Genomic DNA, 19,370 nt, shown 5'->3' with positions numbered 1-19,370 from the left:
ACACTTGGATTGGCCAGTGGACAGTACTGTTGTGCCAGGGCGGAGAAAAGGCACCCCTACCTTTGATCAGATAGAGCCCCTTGCCAGGGCACACGACCAGGTAAGCACAGCACAGGCTGAATTTCAGTGCCAACCTGTCTTCCCGTCCGGATGCTTCTATGCAATACCAAAACTACACGACTGTATTCAGAGGTCCCACCAGAAGGATAAAATATTGTCGTTTCTCATCAAATAAGATACAGAAATAAGATACAGAAAGATATAAGATACAAATAAGATATAAGATAAGATATAAGATCAAATAAGATACAGAAAGAGGAAGGAAATGGAAAAGTAAGTTCTTTAGGTGGGTAGGTACTAGACATACTTTATGATAGACCCAAACACTAAAATCAGTTACTCATCTGTTTATTCAGCAATGATTAAGCAGCTAATATGTGCTAGTAGTTAATGACGACTCAACAGCATCCCTCAGACACAATCCCTCAAGATGCCAATGGAAAGGATGTGTCAGTAAGAAGCTGGCAGGTGTAATGATTTCAGAAAAACGTTTGAAAGATTGGGATTAGTGGCCGGTAGAAAGGCTGCTGATGTTTACGCTCTCTATACTTCACACTTGCAGGAATTTCTGAAAGCTCTCCCTATATACGCCGCTTAGGAGGTACAGCACTGAAAAATGGGAATTAAAACCAATATATCCAGTTTTCACAGTCACCTATTTCCTTAGAAAGCCTGAAGGAAGACAGCTAATTTTAAAAGGTAGGCATTGAAGTCCAGGATTAGATGATGAAAAATGTTCCCTAACATAAGTGCAACTGGCTCTATCAGTAAACAGAAAAGATTCATTTATTCTTCTTACAACATAGCAAACCAGATTCAGAAGGTTTGAGAAGGGGGGGGGGAAATATTTTGTAAGTATCTTTAATGGTTCAATCCTGTATTTTTAGTTACTAAAAATAATCTCACAACCCAGAAATTGGCTTCTTATTAACCACTCTGAGTAAGTCTACAGATTCCATGTAACCACATTAAATTCTATCCTCCTTTCCAAAGTTTAATCCTGTGAGGATTATGAGGGGGCATTAATAATAATAGATAATGGTTATTTAGGCACTTAACATACACCAGTCATTCTTCTGTTTCTCTACAGTTGTTTTGCTCCCTTAGCTCTCTTAAACCTGATAGTATCTCCTCTTTCCTGATAAGGAAAATAGGGTTCAGAGACTTTAAGTAATTTGCCTACAATCACAGTGATAATTAGTGGTGAAGCTGGGATTTGAACCAAGGCTGTCTGGCTCCAGAGTCTGGGCTGTCCAGCACTACACTTTCCTGCTTCTATTACAACCATCATCTGTCTATTTCACTTGCCACACTGAATTATATTTATAATTCCCCCACAGCATCATGTGCTCCTTAGAGACAAAGACTCTCCACTCACCAGCACCGGGCCTACTGCATATTAGGCATCCAATTAATATGTGCTACATAAATGAATGAATTGTGCTTATGCTTATGGTTCTGCTTTAAACTACGCATAGCACCTACCAAAAGAACTTACCACATACACCACAGGAAACTGGCAAAGCTAAGTGCAACACACAACTTGGGAGAAAAGAAAATTCTAAGTGGATAGAAGCAAAGACTGGAAGAGTTTTGTCGAAATGCACAAGGTATTTAAGAAGGATCACTTCTGGGGGCTCCTGGGTGGCTCAGCCAGTTGAGGCTCTGACTTTGGCTCAGGTCATGATCTAGCAGTACCTGAGTTCGAGCCCCACATCGGGCTCTGTGCTGACAGCTCAGAGCCTGGAGCCTGCTTCAGATTCTGTGTCTCCCTCTCTCTCTGCCCCTCCCCTGCTCCCCCTCTCTCTCTCAAAAATAAGGAAGCATTAAAATAAATTTTAAAAAATGGGGGGATCACTTCTGGGCTCACATTGTTCATCCAGGTTGAAAGAAGCTGCTGGGTGAGAAAGGGGCAAAATCTCTTCCATGGGCCTGACCAAAACTACATGGAACAGGGGCAGGAAGGGAAGCAACAAAATATTCCCATGCCCGTGCAGTGTAATCCCATCACAGGACATCCGTCTCGTCCAGGATGTTGGGAACGATCACAAGATGCCAGCAAGGACCCAATTTTACAATGGCCCTAAGAGTGAGTAAGCGTGTGTGTGCGTGTGTGTACTTAGGGGTGGGGAGGTGGAGGCAGAGAGCATGAATACCAGCCTTTGTAAGACTGTAAATAAACGTGGCTGAAACACTGAAAATAGAATACAAAAGTTAACCACAGTACCCTGACCAAGAAACCCAAAGGAACAATTCAGAGAAGTACAGAGAATCCAGTACAATCAAACCAGTCAGTGCAATCAAAACACAATCACAAACTGCCTGCCCTAATACAGAATTTTTTCCTGTTTTGCTCTCACAGAAACCAGATATAGAAAACATCCCCAACTAGCTTTTACTCTTCATCGTCCGAAGAAAGGGTAGCTTATGGCTTGTAAAGCTTTAGACGGAATTGTGAATGCGGAAAATGAGACATTATCACCCAAAGAAACAGAGAAATACAATGTCCTCTCTGTGGAAAATCAAGGAGGACGTACCACATGTTCGATGAAACCTCATTCCAATTGTCACTGTCCGCCTCTAACTCTAACATCCCTTACCACTAAGTCTATGGTAACATCGCCTAGGTTCCTCTAGCAAACACCTGAACACCACCAGCCATGGCCTTCTGGTTGTGGGCTTGCCCATTACTGCAATCACCTCCGCCTGTTACCAGTATCTGTCACGCCATTTTTGCCACCAAACAATGCCTTCTCCAACCAACAGCTGGAATGATGTTTTAAAAATGCATAAATCAGATTATGCCATCCTTGTTTAAATATTTCCATTGCATTTATAATAAAAGCTGTCAGCACACATCCACAACTCCACATAACCGGTCCCTGCTTCTCTCCCTCGTCATCTTAGTTCACACGCTGTCCGCTAGCCTACAGGTGCCCTTTGCGTCATGAAATACTCTAAAGAAGTTTACACCAGCTGCTTCTTCACAAAATGGCATTTCCCCAGATCTTCTTCACTTTTCTCCTTAGCATTCAGACTTCACCTCCACAAGAGCCCTGACCATTCACTCTGTTTTCTACTTAATATTTTATTTTCACCATCTAAACTTACCTTAATCTCTGATTTCTTTATCATCGTTCTACCCATTAGGGCCCAAGCAAGACAGAGATTACAAACTGGGCTATGAGAGCATAGCTTACTAAGGGGCTAATTACAGAGTGGAGGCAGAGTGGAGGGAAAGCACAGGACAGTGCAGTCCCCAGGGCCTAGGAACAATGAAGGACATTATTACCTCTGGGCCTTGGAGGGGCGAGGGAGGGAGCAGATGCCAGCACAGGGAAGGAATGGGTTTTGTATTTCGAGGACCACCTGGTAGGAGCTGTGACCTTCAGAAGCTCATTCAGCCAACCCACAAGGACTGCAAAAAGAGGAAGTTAGAGAAGTGATGCCCCCAAAGTCCCTCCTTCCCATCCTCAGATTTCCAGCAGTAGCTCCCCATTTGCCAAGTTCAACAAGAAGAGGGCAAGGGGTCTATGGATGAAGGCCAGGGAGCCACACTTTTTTTTCTGTAAAGGGTCAGCCAGTGAATGTTTCAGGCTTTTCAGGCTTTTCTAGAGTCTCTTTGGCAACTCCTTAGATCCGTTCCCTTAGGGTAGAAAGCAGCCATGAGTGAAAGTAAACAAACAGGTGTGGCTGTGTGCCAGTAAGATTTTATTTATAGACAACTGAAATTTGAGTTTCATAAAATTTTCACATGTCACAAAATCTTTGGAACTTTTATTTTTTTAATCCACCTGAAACTACAAAAATCATTCTTGGTTCAGGGGCCATACAAAAATTGGTGCCTAGCCAGATTTGGCCCATGGGCCATAGTTTGCTGGTCCCTGACATAAACCATTCAAGTCAGCCTCCCAGAACGTAGATTAGAGCTGAGAAGGGTAGATGTCCAGAACTGAAGTAGCAAATGGAAAATAAGTAGCACCTCTGTCTTGCCACAATTGGACGTAAGTACCAAGAAAGCAGTGACCTTGCTGTAAGCCCAGCACTTTGTATGGGGCCTAGATATATATAGTAAGTGCTCACTAAAAATTTGTTGAATGACTCATCACAGGAGTTTCCTGTTGGAAATCTTCACATGGTCAAAACCATTATAACTACTCAGAGTCCTTGAGGCCACGCTAAATCACATTCCCCGACAACATTTCTGGGGCATGATCACCTGACATTTAGGCTTTTCTTAAACAAAGAGTGAATCTGGAATCCTTAAATGATCTAAAAAATGGAAGGGGGTATAGGCATTAGAGGAATGTGCATCCTCTCTTAATATATCATCCAGGATTAGGGACCCAAGGCTCTTCATCCCAAGTCTGATTCCAGTAAGAAATGATACAAAGAGAGAAAAAGAATATTTTCCTTTGCCTTAAGCCAAAGGCAGCTCTGGGACTGAGCCTCAGGGAATCTGTATGCTTGGCTATTGATCCGCCTTCTAATCAAAATGGATAAATGCGCCCACTCGGCTTGCAGCTAGACAAAGAATGATGGACGCAGGTGGGAAGTTCCTGGACAAGTTTAGGCCTTTTTGCTTTTAACACAAGAGCAGCCCTGGTCACGGGCATGTAGATGCTTCCAGGAGCTGGGCGAAGGCTACTGTTATTTATAAAGTGCCACTCAGGGAAAACCCTAAATTCATAACTTCTATCTCCAATTTTCACAGCAAGTCACTGTCCAGAAAAACAATAAGCATATACGTCATGAATGAAAAGAAGAAGAAAGAGATGTGCCCTGACTCACACCACATGAAATATTGAGGATTTTCACTACTACTAACAGTAGTAGCTAATGTGCTAATTATTGCGCTTATGTGCCATGTACTACTCTTGCAGCTGTGCATATATTCATTCATTTCATCTTCCCAGCAGACTTATCAGGTAGGAACTCTTATTATTCCCATTTTATAAATTAATAAATTGAGTTGTAGAGGGGTCAGTAACTTTCCAAGGTCATTCAGCTACTGACGGGCAAGCAAGCTATCTGATGACCCAGGGAGTCAGCAACTATGCTTTTCTACATATTTCTCCACTAAAATCTCTGCCCAGGAGATGCATGCAATTCAAAATTGATAAGGAAACGACATCACTCATGGACTCAAAGTGTTTATAGTTAAGATTCAATACAAAATTCTCAGGAAACCAAGAGTAGGATAGGAGATTATACATTACGTCATCGAAGCATTGCTTTCATGGCTGAATGCAATTCAGCACGGGTTTATGCAGTGTCTGCTGTGTGTCCCAAAAGGATGTGAAGTACTTCTGGGAACACAAGCAGGATATGACAAGGGCCCATTCCAAGAGTAACACAGGTAAAACAACTAGTCCACGCAACACCAAAAAAGATCACCAAAGGGCAAGCTAAGTACTTGTTTCCATTTCTTCCGTGAAGAATTAACCCTCCTTAACACCAGGTGAACCCCCAAAATATTCTCTATTAATAAAAAGTTTGAGGGGCACCTGGGTGGCTCAGTCAGTTAAGCATCTGCCTCTTCATTTCAGCTCAGGTCATGATCTCACAGTTCCTAAGTTCAAGTCCTGCATCAGGCTCTACACTGCGGGCATGGAGCCTGCTTGGGATTCTGTCTCGCTCTCTCCCTGCCTCTCCCCTGCTTGCCATCTCTCTCAAAATAAATTAAAAAAAAAAAAAGTTTGAATAAATTGTTCCCAGGTAGGATCATTAAAATTCCACATGGACACTTATGAATGTGCATTTGAATTAAGCTCACTGACTTCTGGTGATGTTTGGTGACTGGCCTATAGGAAACTAAAGAAAAGAAAATGTGTTGTTGAATGTTTCGGAGCTATGCACATCAGTAGGACTAAAATGAATTATTTTACAGTAATCAAGTTAATTAATTCAACTTCTTGACAGCGAATTGCATCCTCAGTCCCGTCTAGAGAGTCAGAGAAGTGTTTCTGAGGAAATTGGCTGGAGAGGAGGGTTTCAAATAAGAGTGGAGAAGTATTGCTGTCTGTCTGTGTGTCTGTCTCTCTCTGGGGACTGGCAGGTATATACTGGCAGGTATATTATGCATATAATACATAGAACCTTAAAGGAAAGTGTCCCCTTGGAATGAAGAGAGCAGGGGTGTGGTATCAGGTTACTCTCCTACTTGGATCCCAAGAGGCCATTTACACACACTGGCTGTTTGAGTCCATGCAGAGCCCCTCTAAACCAGAAAGCCTCTTCTAGATTCCTCCAAACTTCCCTCCAGTTCCTTATTTGGCCAGAATTATACCACTGTCCCGTAGAGATGGAAAATGTGGATTAAAGAACTCTGAATTCACCAAGCAACGCCTTTCTGCTTGTGGCATCTTTCTTCATATACAGCTACCCACCCTTCCATCCATCCTTTCTTTTCGGATTTAGATAAAATTGGTACCACCGTCTTTTCCCAGACCTCTAAAAAAAGCAGAGTATCCTCCAGAGATTTTCTTAAAAGTCTTGGGGGATTTTTGCCTCAAGGTCACTATGGGTCAACCAGATGTCTTCCACATCCTAGATAAGACTTCACCTCATGCTATACCTCTCTTGGCTCTGTGCCAACCCAGGCATGGATTTCAGACACTATGATAACCCCAACCATGCGTTAGGATGCGTGATAGACTTTACTTATGACTTTAAAATGTACCTATACACATAAATTTGACTATCAGACTTTTTCATATTCAAATATCCCTCAGCCAACCTAACAACAGGAATTTCTCCCTGGCCACCCCTCTTTGTAGACTACAGCCCTCCTGCATGTTGTCTCTCGTTCACTTCCTTCTGCCTGTTGCTCTCTCTACTCTTCTCTCTTTAATCACTTCATCAACTACCATGTTTGTTCACTGATAAACAAATACATTTACATATTTGTTTAATACTTTTCTTATAGACCTTGCCTATGAGGCTTCACTTTTTTCCTGAATAATTCCTAAACAAAAATGGTTTCCTCACCGAAAAGAACTCTGGTGCCAGCTATTAAAATAATGATTGTTTTTATTTTCCACAATCTATTAATATTATACTCAGGTACAGAGAAAAACATTTACAGTGTTAAAATATATATATATAATTATTTTAACAATAAAGCAGATTCTCATTCGGGTAAACATCTAAATAAATGTGGTATGGTCATTTTTGTATTAGAAGTATGTCGTATTTCTTAATATGACAAGGTTCAGCTCGTTTACAGGAAAGTGAATAGCTAAAGTTGCATATTAACAGGAATTCGTTCTTTACATCAATTCTGTAATATTCACTAATATAATTATTTTGGAAAGAAGCTTCCTGCTGCTGGAGTCAGGTGTAAATTCTAGAACAAACTTCCTTCTTTGGGTGTACTGCCTGTATAAATTTCCTGAAATAGAAGTCCCTAACCTCAGGGGTCTCTGATGACAGTGGCCCTTTGAGAGCCCTGAATCTGCTTCTCCCCATTAACCACTCAATCAGATGAATGACTCCCATGTGACTTTTTACATGTACTACATAGCTTTAAATACAGAATTAACCATGACATAACCTAAGAGTGAAAGATAACTTCCCACTAGAAGGATCACATCGTCGTCCCTTCTCCATCCAGAGATGGACCCCATTGTTATTAGGCTTTATCCCACCTTTCAACTGGGTTTCCATCCATCTGCCTGAATCTAACAACATGTATTTAAAGCTCCTGAGTTCTGCAGTGGGATTACAGGAATTTTGACAATTCTGACTCATGAGGGAAAAACAAATGAATATTCTTAGTGAGATGCCAAAATATATAAAAACATCATATATATCACATATATAAGACATAGTACATAATTTTAATTATAATAAGATATACTAAATAGTTTTTACCCAAATAATAATGCATTTTGTGGCATTAGTTGTTTTTTTTTAATGAGTATTTACAACAGACAGATAATCCTCAGTTAATAACACAGTGACCTTGTTTTCAGAAGCACATAGCACTTCATGACAAAAAAAATAATAATAGGGGCGCCTGGGTAGCTCAGTTGGTTGAGCATCTGACTCAGGCTCAGGTCATGATCTCACAGTTTGTGAGTTCGAGCCCCACATCGGGCTCTATGCTGACAGCTCGGAGCCTGGAGGCTGCTTCGGATTCTGTGTCTCATTCTCTTTCTGCCCCTCCCCGACTCGTGCTCTGTCTCTCTGTCTCTCAAAAATAAATAAAAATGTAAACAAAAAATTTTTAAATAATAATAATAGGTAGAATACATAGTGTTTCATGTGTTCCCACTGACAAAATAGGAGAGCAAGGAAAAAATCCAACATGGAGGCAACGACCTGGCAATACAGCTGGTCCCCAAAGCAAAGAAGAATGAAACATCTAGAAAATACTTTTTACCAGCCCTATGCATAGGCTCAACTCGGGGTTCACAACCAGAAAGTCAAATGGAATATAAGCGTAAACTCACTCCTGTATGACTATCTGAGATGTGAAATGGCCTCTCCCCTTCCAATTCCCAGAAAGAGCCAGCATCTGACATGTATTAGATATTTTATCATAGGGACTCAAACTAAACACGACAACTGACTTCAAATACAGAATTTCCTAAGAATTCTGAGATCTGGCATGGGGAATTTTGCTTTTTAGCGTGGGAAACACAATTCACTAAAAGAGAAATGAATTTGTCAATCAACAGGCCTCAGTCTTGATTGTCAATTAAACAGACTCTAAAAACATCTAAATAGATGCTAAACATATCTATGCAGATGGCCTCATTCAGTCCACAAATCTCAAGAGAGAAAACTCTAGCCCATTCATGGAAATGTTATCCCCTACAAAGTGAGGGAGACATGACATTAAATATAATGAGTCTTTTAAAAAGAGTAACACCGATATTTGCATAAGTAATTTAAGAAAACTGAGTTAGGATGGAGGTAGACTGGAATGGGGGTACAAGAGGACTTAGAAATAAAATTCTACCTTACTGGCAAAAATCCACAGTATTCTTGACTTGTGTAAGTACGACATATTAAATATTATCTTTAAAAATGCAGTCCTTCCGAAGCAAGATTCCTATTGACCTCAGTGGAACTTCTAAAATTGAAATAACTTTGGTGATGGTTCCACATATGATTTAAACATAGTAACTGAAAGATCATCAAGCCTTTAAAAATTCTCCCTGACTATAGCACCAACATATGTTCACTGCAATTTTCTCTTTCAGGGGTCACTATTATGGGGAATGCTAGGAAGCTTTCTTTTTAATCATTCACAAGATTTCATATCTGTATTACACTGAAATCTTTCCTTTTAAGACCATACCAAAAACTGTTCTAAAATGATAAGGATACACTTTGAAATTATAAGCATTTCCTGGCAAAATTAAAAATGGGTTCTCTATAAACACATGAACAACTAAAATATGTTTCAAATAAATGTCTACTGTATGCACAAATATGGACCACCTTGGACTACAAATAATATTTTTCCCAGAGTTCTCCATCCATAAAGTTTGCCACATGGGACAAGATGCAATTTGGCCAAGCTTTTTACTGATTATTGCAGCCGTGCTTACAAACAGCTTCCATGTTTAATCAACTGCTCTTCCCTACATTAACAGGTGTTACAGTAGGAAGGATTTGGGGAAAGAGACAATGAGGCTATCACATGATTACTGAATTTTGGTTTTTGGAAGTGATGCTTCCTTCCAAGGAACCATATAACTTTCTAAGCAGGGAACATTAGCCTGTTCTTTCCTGTTTTCCCAAATCTTCCCTTTTGCTTTCTCTCTCCTTTGGCCACGTGAGGTTGGATGACATATGGTCAATCGCAGAATTTTTCTAGAACTTTAGCAGGGTTATCTTTTTTTGTAGCATAAAATGGTAAACTTTCTAAATCAATGAAGAAAGACTGAATTTTTCAACCAATAGTCTGAAAATTTGCTAATCTGGAAAAAGAAAATCAAATTAGAATCTTACCTTTATACCACAAACCCAACAAATTCCAAATGGATTGAAGAAATAATGTATAAATGATAGAGCATAGGTAAATATTTAACTTATCTGGAAGACAAATTTTCTAGGAAAAGATGCAATTGAAGAGGTAGAAGCAAAAAATCTTATTTTCTTAAAGAATGCAATAATAGAGTTTTTTAGTACTAAGCTGTAACTACAATTAAGATAATTTTTCTACTTGTGGGGTGCCTGGGCGGCTCAGTCAGCTAAGTGTCCAACTCTTGATTTCAGCTCAGGTCATGATCTCACAGTTCATGAGATTGAGCCCCGTGTCAGGCTCTGTGCTGAGAGGGTAGAGCCTGCTGGGGATTCTTTCTCTCCCTCTCTCTCTGCCCTCCCCCCTGCAAAATAAAAAAATACACTTAAAATATATGTAATTTTTCCACTTGTAAAAATTTCACTCTTACATATGAAAACTTAGAAACCACAAAAAGAGCAAAAACAAAAAAAGTTTATATCACCTGTAATACCACTTGACGGCCATCTTTAATATTTTATTATTCCTACTATCTCATCTGTGTTATATTATATTTGAAAAGAGAACATATATACAGTATGCCAACAAGAACGTACTTGGAAGTAGCTAGAGAGGGACTACGACCCCAAACTCCAGGCATGGAGCATATAACGCCCAACCCAATCGGAGCCAGGAAAGCTGTGGAGACTTCCAAAAGTCCTCCTAAAAAAACATGGTGCCATGTTTGGCAGCCATCTGTGACCAGAAAGGAAGACACCGTGTGAACACAGAGCAAATGCACTGAAAGTAGAGCCAAGACATAAAGAGAAACAAAAATCTAATTTGAGCCCTGAAGTCCACTGAGCCTGAGGCCAGTGCTACCCCAGAACTTCAGATTATGCGAGCCAACACATTTCACTTCTCTTGGTTATGCTCGGTTTCCTATCATTAGCAACTGAAAGAGTGCTACCAGACTCTTTTGAGGGTAGGAGATTAAAATAACTCCCATGATGGCAGGTTGCCAGTGACCAACATCTCTTTTTCACCAGCAGTTTCCATTTCCTCAGCTTAAAACTATCAGAGCCCCGTCTCATTTCTGGAGATGTGGATTCATACACTCATGCCTGAACATTCGAACCAGAGTTATATGAAGAAAACTCATGAGGAGATAAATGGATGATGGCCTACAAAACCACAGCCATGCTCTACAGGTCACTGACAAATTTTCGGGACACATGCAGGAATTTCTGGTGCAACTTAGAGTTTGGCCTCTTTCCCTCAAATATATGACCATTTGCATCTGACACTGTAACACAACCTGGGTCTTCTATGATTTGCCTCATATCCTCACTCTGAGAATGTCCTAAACCCACCACTATGGCTACAGGAGTTCAAAAATGGCAAAAAAATCAAAGGAACCAACTCTCACAAAGTTATGGTATTTTGCAATTTCTATTACCAGCTAAGTCCTAATCACTGTCTTAAAGGATGAGTAATTACACACTATGAATACCGCATCAATCAATCAGCAACATGAATTTATTGACCTTCTATTATGTGCCTAGCATCACACAAAATGCTCTCTGAATCATGATGTGTATTGACACTATATTAAAATGCCAGGGTTTTCTTTGCAGCACCTCAAAGACATGTGTGGGAAACACCATGCCAGCCTCACTACTATATCCATTAACTGCACAATCATGTTCAACACCATCCATGGGCATTGACTTACAAAGGCACTGATCAGATTTCATTGCTGGTAGAAAAAAAAATCACCTCAATGACAGTTTCATAATCATGGTATTGTGTGTGTGTATGTGTGTGTGTGTGTGTGTTAAAGGTAGCCTACAAACACAGAAAATAAGAAGAGGAATAAGACTACTATTAATTGCTAAGAGAAGCTCAGCATATAAAGATGATTATAAATTGTGCTGTGTTTTGATTCTGCAGATGTAGACTTAAACTGCAATAAAATTTGTTCTTTCTCGTCTCTCTTCTTGCTTTTATTGGCATATAAGAGATACAGAACCAGAAAACTGGAAGGGAAACAGCACCATTCCACTGAGAAATTTTCAACAGCTGCTGAGATTGTGGTTTGCCACAAGAAGGTCAAAGGTTTGGAAGAAGACCACTGGCAACATGGCAGTTGGCTATGCCACAACCCTTCTGACCGTATGCGAAGAGGCAAAGTGAATGAGGGCATCAGCGCTAGAGAGAGCGGCAGGAAAATTCGGACAGGTGTAAGCAGCGGTTAATAGCAGTTGCTCCTAAGTGAAAAGTGCACCTGTAGTGGACCTTCACTGGTTGATGGCCTTGGCAGCTCAGCATCCAGATGTACTCTCTGGTCACCGTGACATTATAAACCCAGGAGCACCCCAACTAATCCAAGTAGCAGCCACTGGACACTTTACTGTAACTCCCAATCTTGAGTAAAGTGGCACAAAATCATAAATGATAGAACATGGTCCAAATGCTGGATCCTAATGCTGGATGCCAAGAGCTGTCTGTTCCTAATCTATTGCCAAGCATCCTTCTTCAGTCTACTACCCACCCTGCCATCTACTTAGTGTCTCTGTTCTAAACTCCTTTTTTATGTCTTAACTAGGACACAGGAGGCTTTTAACTAATGACGTGTCCAACTGCACCTTGGTGCTTGTATTTCTTTGACTCTTATTCTAAAGTACATTTCATTCTTATTTTTTTTATTTTTTTAATGTTTTTTATTTATTATTGAGAGAGAGAGACAGAGCATGAGCGGGGGAGGGGCAGAGAAGGGAGAGACACAGAATCCGAAGCAAGCTCCAGGCTCTGAGCTGTCAGCACAGAGCTGGACGTGGGGCTTGAACTCACAACCTGTGAGATCATGACCTGAGCTGAAGCCAGACATTAACCTACTAAGCCATCCAGATGCCCCAAGTACGTTTTACTCTTTGAAAGATACTTGGGAGCCACTCCAAAGAGTTGAGCAACACAGCTCAGTAACAGATAGGAATTAAGATAAGGAGTATTTCAGCTTATACCCATTATCCAGACCTTGGTGTCTCAGAGTAATGGCATTTCTTGAACAAAAATATCCCCACGGTCAAAATCCACACATATCCCCTGATGAGAGACTATAAACTTTTATAGTCACAGGACTCCCTGTTCTACACACAAGACCCCAAGCCCAAACCTTCCACCGACCAAACCCACTTCCTTCCAAGAAAGAAAGAAGGAAAGAAGGGAAGGGAAAAAAAGAGTAAAAAAGGCAAAAAAGAAAGATCATAATCTCTTTTAACACTATTTTGCAGGGAAAACATATACATGTTTTTGGGTTTTTTAGCAAACTTTCTACTCTTATGACACCAAAAAGTTCTACTTTTTACCCAATGCTTTTTACCAGTCTTATATAATCAATATCACCTTTATTTTAATTTATTTTGGTTAACTTCTCAATTCATTCTTTTTTAGTGTTACTGTTTCTAATAACACTAGCTTTATAAGTGGGATCAAGACCCTGAGTACTAGATAATAGCTTCTGTTAAAAACAAACCATAAATGTTACTAATTATGTTTTGATGAAAAAAAAGTAAAACCAACTCCAAAAGGTATGCCAATCGTCTCTATTAGTAATGATGATGGCTGCAATTCACAGATTGTCTAATCTCTGCTGGGCACAAAGCTGTATGCTTCACCTAAATTTTCATCAGTTCTTCAAGACAACCACACGTAGCAGGGGCCATTCTCTCACATTACTGATAGGAAAACTAAGGGTATACCAAACCTAAGACTCTAAGGCCTGTGCTTATGCTATGCTACTCACAGCTGTCCTTGCTTCCAGAAAACTGGGCCATGCCACCCAAAGTACCATCAGATGGCAGGTTTCCCAGACAGCAATCGTAGTAATCAACTAGTAATTAAAGCTCTACAAACCCTTTTAAGTGATGTCACCACTTTCCAGAGAGTTTCAAAAGAATCTTGAACGTTTTCCAAAAAGATATGACCAGTTATACACTGATGACATTCAGTCTGATTCATACCCTATTACCAAAAAGAATGAAGTAGATTATTTAAGAAAAAAATTCCATAAATTAAATTTAATTAATTAAATCATGCTAGCAGGCAGTGCAAGAAGAAACAAGGCTCAGCCTGTATTTCTGTGCCTCTGGTAACTTTGTCTAACTCTACAGGGTATAAACACTGAAAGTCCTTGACCAGTCATCCAGAAATGTCTTCAAACTGGGCTACAATACTCTTAGCAGAGATGCTGAGACGTTGAAAAGTTCTTTGGTTTGGGTCTTGTTGCCTCTGGAGACCTTTGCCCATCCTGTGGCTGAGGCAAAGGACAGAAGGAATGGCAAAAAGACAGCAAGGAAAGGATCCACAGAGTTTGACAACCCATTAATATAGATATTCAGACTCTGCACCACCAAGACGTGACTACATTAACAATAGTGCTGATGTACCCTTTGTATGCAAAAACAAAGCTTTCATAATTACCCTGATAGCAGCCACAGGGAACCATGTTGGGAATTTCTGATCTACCTGATTGTTTCTTACAAGGTTTTCTTAATTGAGGATGGTCTGAGTGAATTCAACTTAACTCTTTCAGAATCAATGCAGGTGCGGGGAGGTTACACCTGAGGCTCTCCAACTGCACCGCCCCAACCACCAGCTACATGTGACTACTGAGCATTTGAAATGTGTCTAAGTTCACACTGAAGAGTACGAGAAGTGTAGTATAGAGTTCGAGCCCCGCATCGGGCTCTGTGCTGACAGCTCAGAGCCTGGAGCCTGCTTCAGACTGTGTCTCCCTCTCTCTCTGCCCCTCCCCCAGTTACACCCTATCTCTGTCTCTCTCTCTCTCAAAAATAAACATTTTTTTAAAAATTATTTTTAAAAAATTTTTTAAAGAAATAAAAAGAATGTAAAATATCTCCATAATTTTGACACTGATTATAGGTTGAAATAACTTTTTAAATCTATTAGGTTAAATACAGTGCATCCTTAAAAATATTTTCGCCTGTTTCCTTTTAAAATGTGACTACTAGAAAAGTTAAGATGGCACTCGATTTCCATTGGACAGCACGGCTCTGACTGATGCAGTTTGATTCAACATCTGTCACTCACCAGCCAGGCTGCCACACAGGCTGTGTGGGTTATGCAATGCACAAGGGCACCTGGCAGCAGGTGCAAACAGGGACTGAAATCCACCCTGTCCCGCGCCAGCCAAGCCATCACCAGAGTGAGAGCCTTTCCCTAATTTGCACAGAGTGCCACATGGCTAAGCGCAGTCCTGCTTATTAGCTGCCTGAAGTAATTTAATTAGCTGTGGGAAGTAATTTAACCTGCCTTTCCCATATCCTCATCTGTAAACTTGAGAGACCCTACAGACCTCCTAAGATTCTTGCAAAAATTAAATGGGTTAACTCACATCAAAGGCCTAACTCAGGGCTCAGCCTATTATAGTAAGTACTCAGTAAACATTAGTGACTGGGGCACTTGGGTGGCTCAGTCGGTTAAGCGTCCGACTCTTGATTTCAGCTCAGGTCACGATCTCATGGTTTTTTGAGTTTGAACCCCGCATTGGGCTCTGCACTGACAGTGCGGAGCCTGCTTGGGATTTTGCCTCCCTCTCTTTCTGCCCTTTCCCTACTTGGTCTCTATCTCTCTCAAAATAGATTTTTAAAAAATATGCTTTAAAAAATAAAATAAAAAATAAACATTAGTGATTATTAGGTCTTCTTTATGAATTATTCCAAATCTTGAGTCTTCTACAGAATGCTGAAAGTCCTTAGAAACACTGTCATTCAAACAGTAGTCCTCAAGCAGGTGACCGTTCTCTCGCTCAGACATCCATGATTCGAAAGCAAGGATAAGCAGCCAGGCATCGTTTCCCAGCAGCCGGCGGATGAAACGGAATCAACCCAAGAAGCTGCAAGCCCTGTATTCACCGGGAGAAACTTCACCACAACTACTGTGAAAGAAGTAAAATAAATGAATGTAAAGTTTTTTCCAAAGGAACACAGTGAAAGTCTGAGGAAAAGAGAAGGAATGCCAAATATATGATTTCTCATCAACTTGCAGTGACTCCATCTTTTCCTCCCCCAAATGAACGCCAGGTGTGTAAGAAGGATAAAATTTCAATTAAAGCTGCTACATAAAGATTAAATGACCTTTAAAACAACTAGTATACTTGAAAAGGCTATTAATCATCATTAGGGGATGTGTCAACCACAATCCAAAAGGAGGAGGCCTCAGACTGGGCACATCATTGCAAAGGTGGTAATATTTCACTTCAAAGTGCAAAGTGACAAAGGTCCACCCGAGGAAGCAGGAGCGCGAGTTCCCATAAGGGAGGGCTGTTACCTCAGCCTGTTTTCCCACTATGTGGAAATGAGTTCCCGGACACAGAGTTCATTAAGCTGTGAGCCCAATTACTATCACATGGCGTCAACCGTATTGCAATTACAGTCCTTCCAAGAGGCAGCCAGCCGCCGTTTTCAGGAGAGAAACACTGGTTTGTACAAGGTTTATAAATGATTTTCATTAACTATCATTTACCATTAGCGCAAATAAAAGCACTAAATGCCCACTTTGCTGTAGAGAATGACCTTTGGCCCAGATTCTCTCTCTAACCGATGAGGGCTAAATGTATTGTGACAGCTCCTAATCACATTTAGTGCAGCCCGTGATTTGATGGCGCTGGGTGTCCCATCAACTACAGACAGCCCTGGCAAGGCCATTATATTCCATTTCCTTTTAGAGATATGCATATTAGTATCCCAGGGAATCGAGAAATATAAGCCTTTTCCAATCACCCAGAGTATATTTCAATAGCTTAAAAAACTCCTACAGTCACACCATTACCTACAAAGGATTGCTTGCCATGAGAACATATTTCTCGTCTTTATAATTCAGGTTTATATGCCTAAAATGCATTAATCCGATCAGCCCTACTCTAGTACTATAGATAAAAACTCAGTCATCATAACTCACCAGTCAGAAACAATCCTCTCCAAAATCCACACATAATGTTTTGCAGCTCAGCTTCAGCTCATAAAAAGTTAATACAGCCGTGTGATATTTAATGCTGAGGCATTGGTGCCTGATTTTGTACTAATCCAGGATAACACATTTCACAGAAACGTCAAGGGGAAACACTGGGAAGTCAAGACTCATAACAGGAAAATGATTTACTTTGAGACTCTAACTCCTTGATCTGAATGAAAACAAGTAAATGGCCGCCAAACGTTCAAAATAAAATGCATATAAATTTTGAGTCTGGCTCCACGTTACCATAGGCAATAGCTCTCCTTATCCTGAAAGAGACTGGCTCATACACTTCCCCAGCAAATGTCTGACCCCAAACGGGGGATAATGCTTTCTAAGCACACAGTCTGAGGCCAAGAGGGAAAAGAGGTATAAGATTTACAGAGGGATGCAAAGGTTGCTTTCTAATAAAAAGCTAAAACCAAAGGCGGCAGAATTAAACACCTCATTGCAGTCATGGTTATCAAGCAGGTGTCAGTTACTATCCATTGTCTTTGCAGCAAGAAGGCCCTGTTGTCTAGTCTTTGTTCCCTGGTAGCAATCTTCACTGTCAGGGGGAAAGCAGCAAGCTGGTTCCGGTCCTCTGTTGCAAAGTGAAACATACTTGGGGAAAACTCAAGAAAAGGTGAGGCTTTTTATCTGGATTACAAATATTTAAGGAAAAGAAAAAAAAAACCCACAAGGCCAGAGGATACTTTAGTCTTCTGGAAGTTAAATGGATGATTTACATAGACAGGTCCGCTTTCTACAGACCTTTGACAGAATGTCCTGTGTTTTATCAACACCGAAAAGAGCCTAAACGATTTTTAACTTGGCTACATAGACAGCCTTTAAAAAAAAAAAAAAAAAAAAAAAAAAAAAAAAGACCTCATTATCACTGTTTCCTTTACCTAGAACCTACCAGAACTTGGAAGTCAGGGAAACTGTTTTCCTCTTGTAAGTTAAACTTTTAACATCAAAGATGTGCAAAGTCACTTTAAAGATACAGGTGACTTCTATGTGAAAATGGAGGCTGCTGGGCAATTAAAGCATGGATGGTAAAAACAATGGTTTTCCACAGTTCAAGTACTTTGCTGAACCATTTATTCATACATTTTTATAGCTAGGGAGCTTGAAGCACAGTGAGGCAAGTGATTTGCCCAAGGTCACACAAAGCAGTGCCCAGCCAAGTGCTATTTAAGAAATCCGGTCCTGGTGGCACATGTCACTCTTTGGTGGACTTGAATATAACCAACTGCCTTAGCCTCATGCCACTGAATATTTAAAGCAAGTAACTCACTCACCCTGGCTGGTTACGGCTGCACAACCAGCTGACTAAAACGTGCTGGCTGTGTCTATAGGGAGATAAGGGGTTGGCCAGAGGCATGTGTCTACCCCTTTGGCAAGCATGGCTTGCCGTATGTTCCCCAGTTGGCTCTCCGGCTTTACAGATTATGGTCAGGAGTTTGTGAGTTTATGAATCCACATCGAAGAGAAGACACCACCAGCAGTGCCCTGACAAATGAGTGTCCCGAGCCTACTGGGATTGGGCCCAGAATGTGACAAATTCACAAAATTAATGCCATCCTGTGATGAGATCCCCAGCAGGTTTGGGGCAGGAAATCCTGGACAGTGTCACTGACTGAGTTCGATCCTTTTCTTTTTAGTGAAATGCCCATCATTACCCAACTTATGGTCTCTAATATTCCATGGCTTCCCAAAACAGTTTTAAAAAAGCAAAAAATTACAGAAAATAAAAGCCTAAGGTCATACAGTTAACCTATAAAGATTTCATTACACCACCCTTTACTGCTACCCTACAAAGAGATTCCCCTGAATATAACAATTCAGGACATGCTTTATTTGCACGTCTTCATGCTATTCTGCTCTTCAGATATGGATTACAGAATCTATAGTGCTTTTTTGTTTTTACTTCAAAGTCACTAAAACTAAAAGCTCTGCTCTCTTCTTTAACATTATGCATTTAAGAACAAGACACCATTGGAAATAAAATATCCTAAATGCTTCTTCAAATAGACGGTCCGTGTTTTAGCAAAACAGGGCAGTTCCGCTTAATCCTGTTTCTTTTGAAGACAAAGTGCTTTTAAATTCGATCGTTAAAAATGGGTCACCTGCAACTGTGTCGATTTCCTAATTTATTCATTGCCTTAACCTTGACATGCCTACACACACCAGGCAACCTGTTCACAGACAATCCGTGTCAGAGTTTAAATCTGGGGGGAAAGCATCCTGAATGGTCTTTAGGACACAGAGGTGTGAGGCCAAACCCTAGGACGTCATTACAGCAAAGGGCTTAAGACCAAGGACTGAGCCTTGA

At 40.6% G+C, this 19,370-nt stretch overlaps 1 protein-coding gene across 9 annotated transcripts in view; it reads right to left on the bottom strand.

Annotated features, from left to right (window-relative positions):
• RBMS3 (RNA binding motif single stranded interacting protein 3) overlaps window positions 1–19,370 on the bottom strand; it is a 1,316,996-nt gene that overhangs the window by 1,261,009 nt on the left and 36,617 nt on the right. The gene's annotated exons all lie outside the window — the stretch shown is intronic.

Source organism: Acinonyx jubatus, chromosome C2 (assembly GCF_027475565.1).
Source record: "Acinonyx jubatus isolate Ajub_Pintada_27869175 chromosome C2, VMU_Ajub_asm_v1.0, whole genome shotgun sequence".
Taxonomy (NCBI): domain Eukaryota; kingdom Metazoa; phylum Chordata; class Mammalia; order Carnivora; family Felidae; genus Acinonyx; species Acinonyx jubatus.
This window is presented reverse-complemented; position numbering and strand designations above follow the sequence as displayed.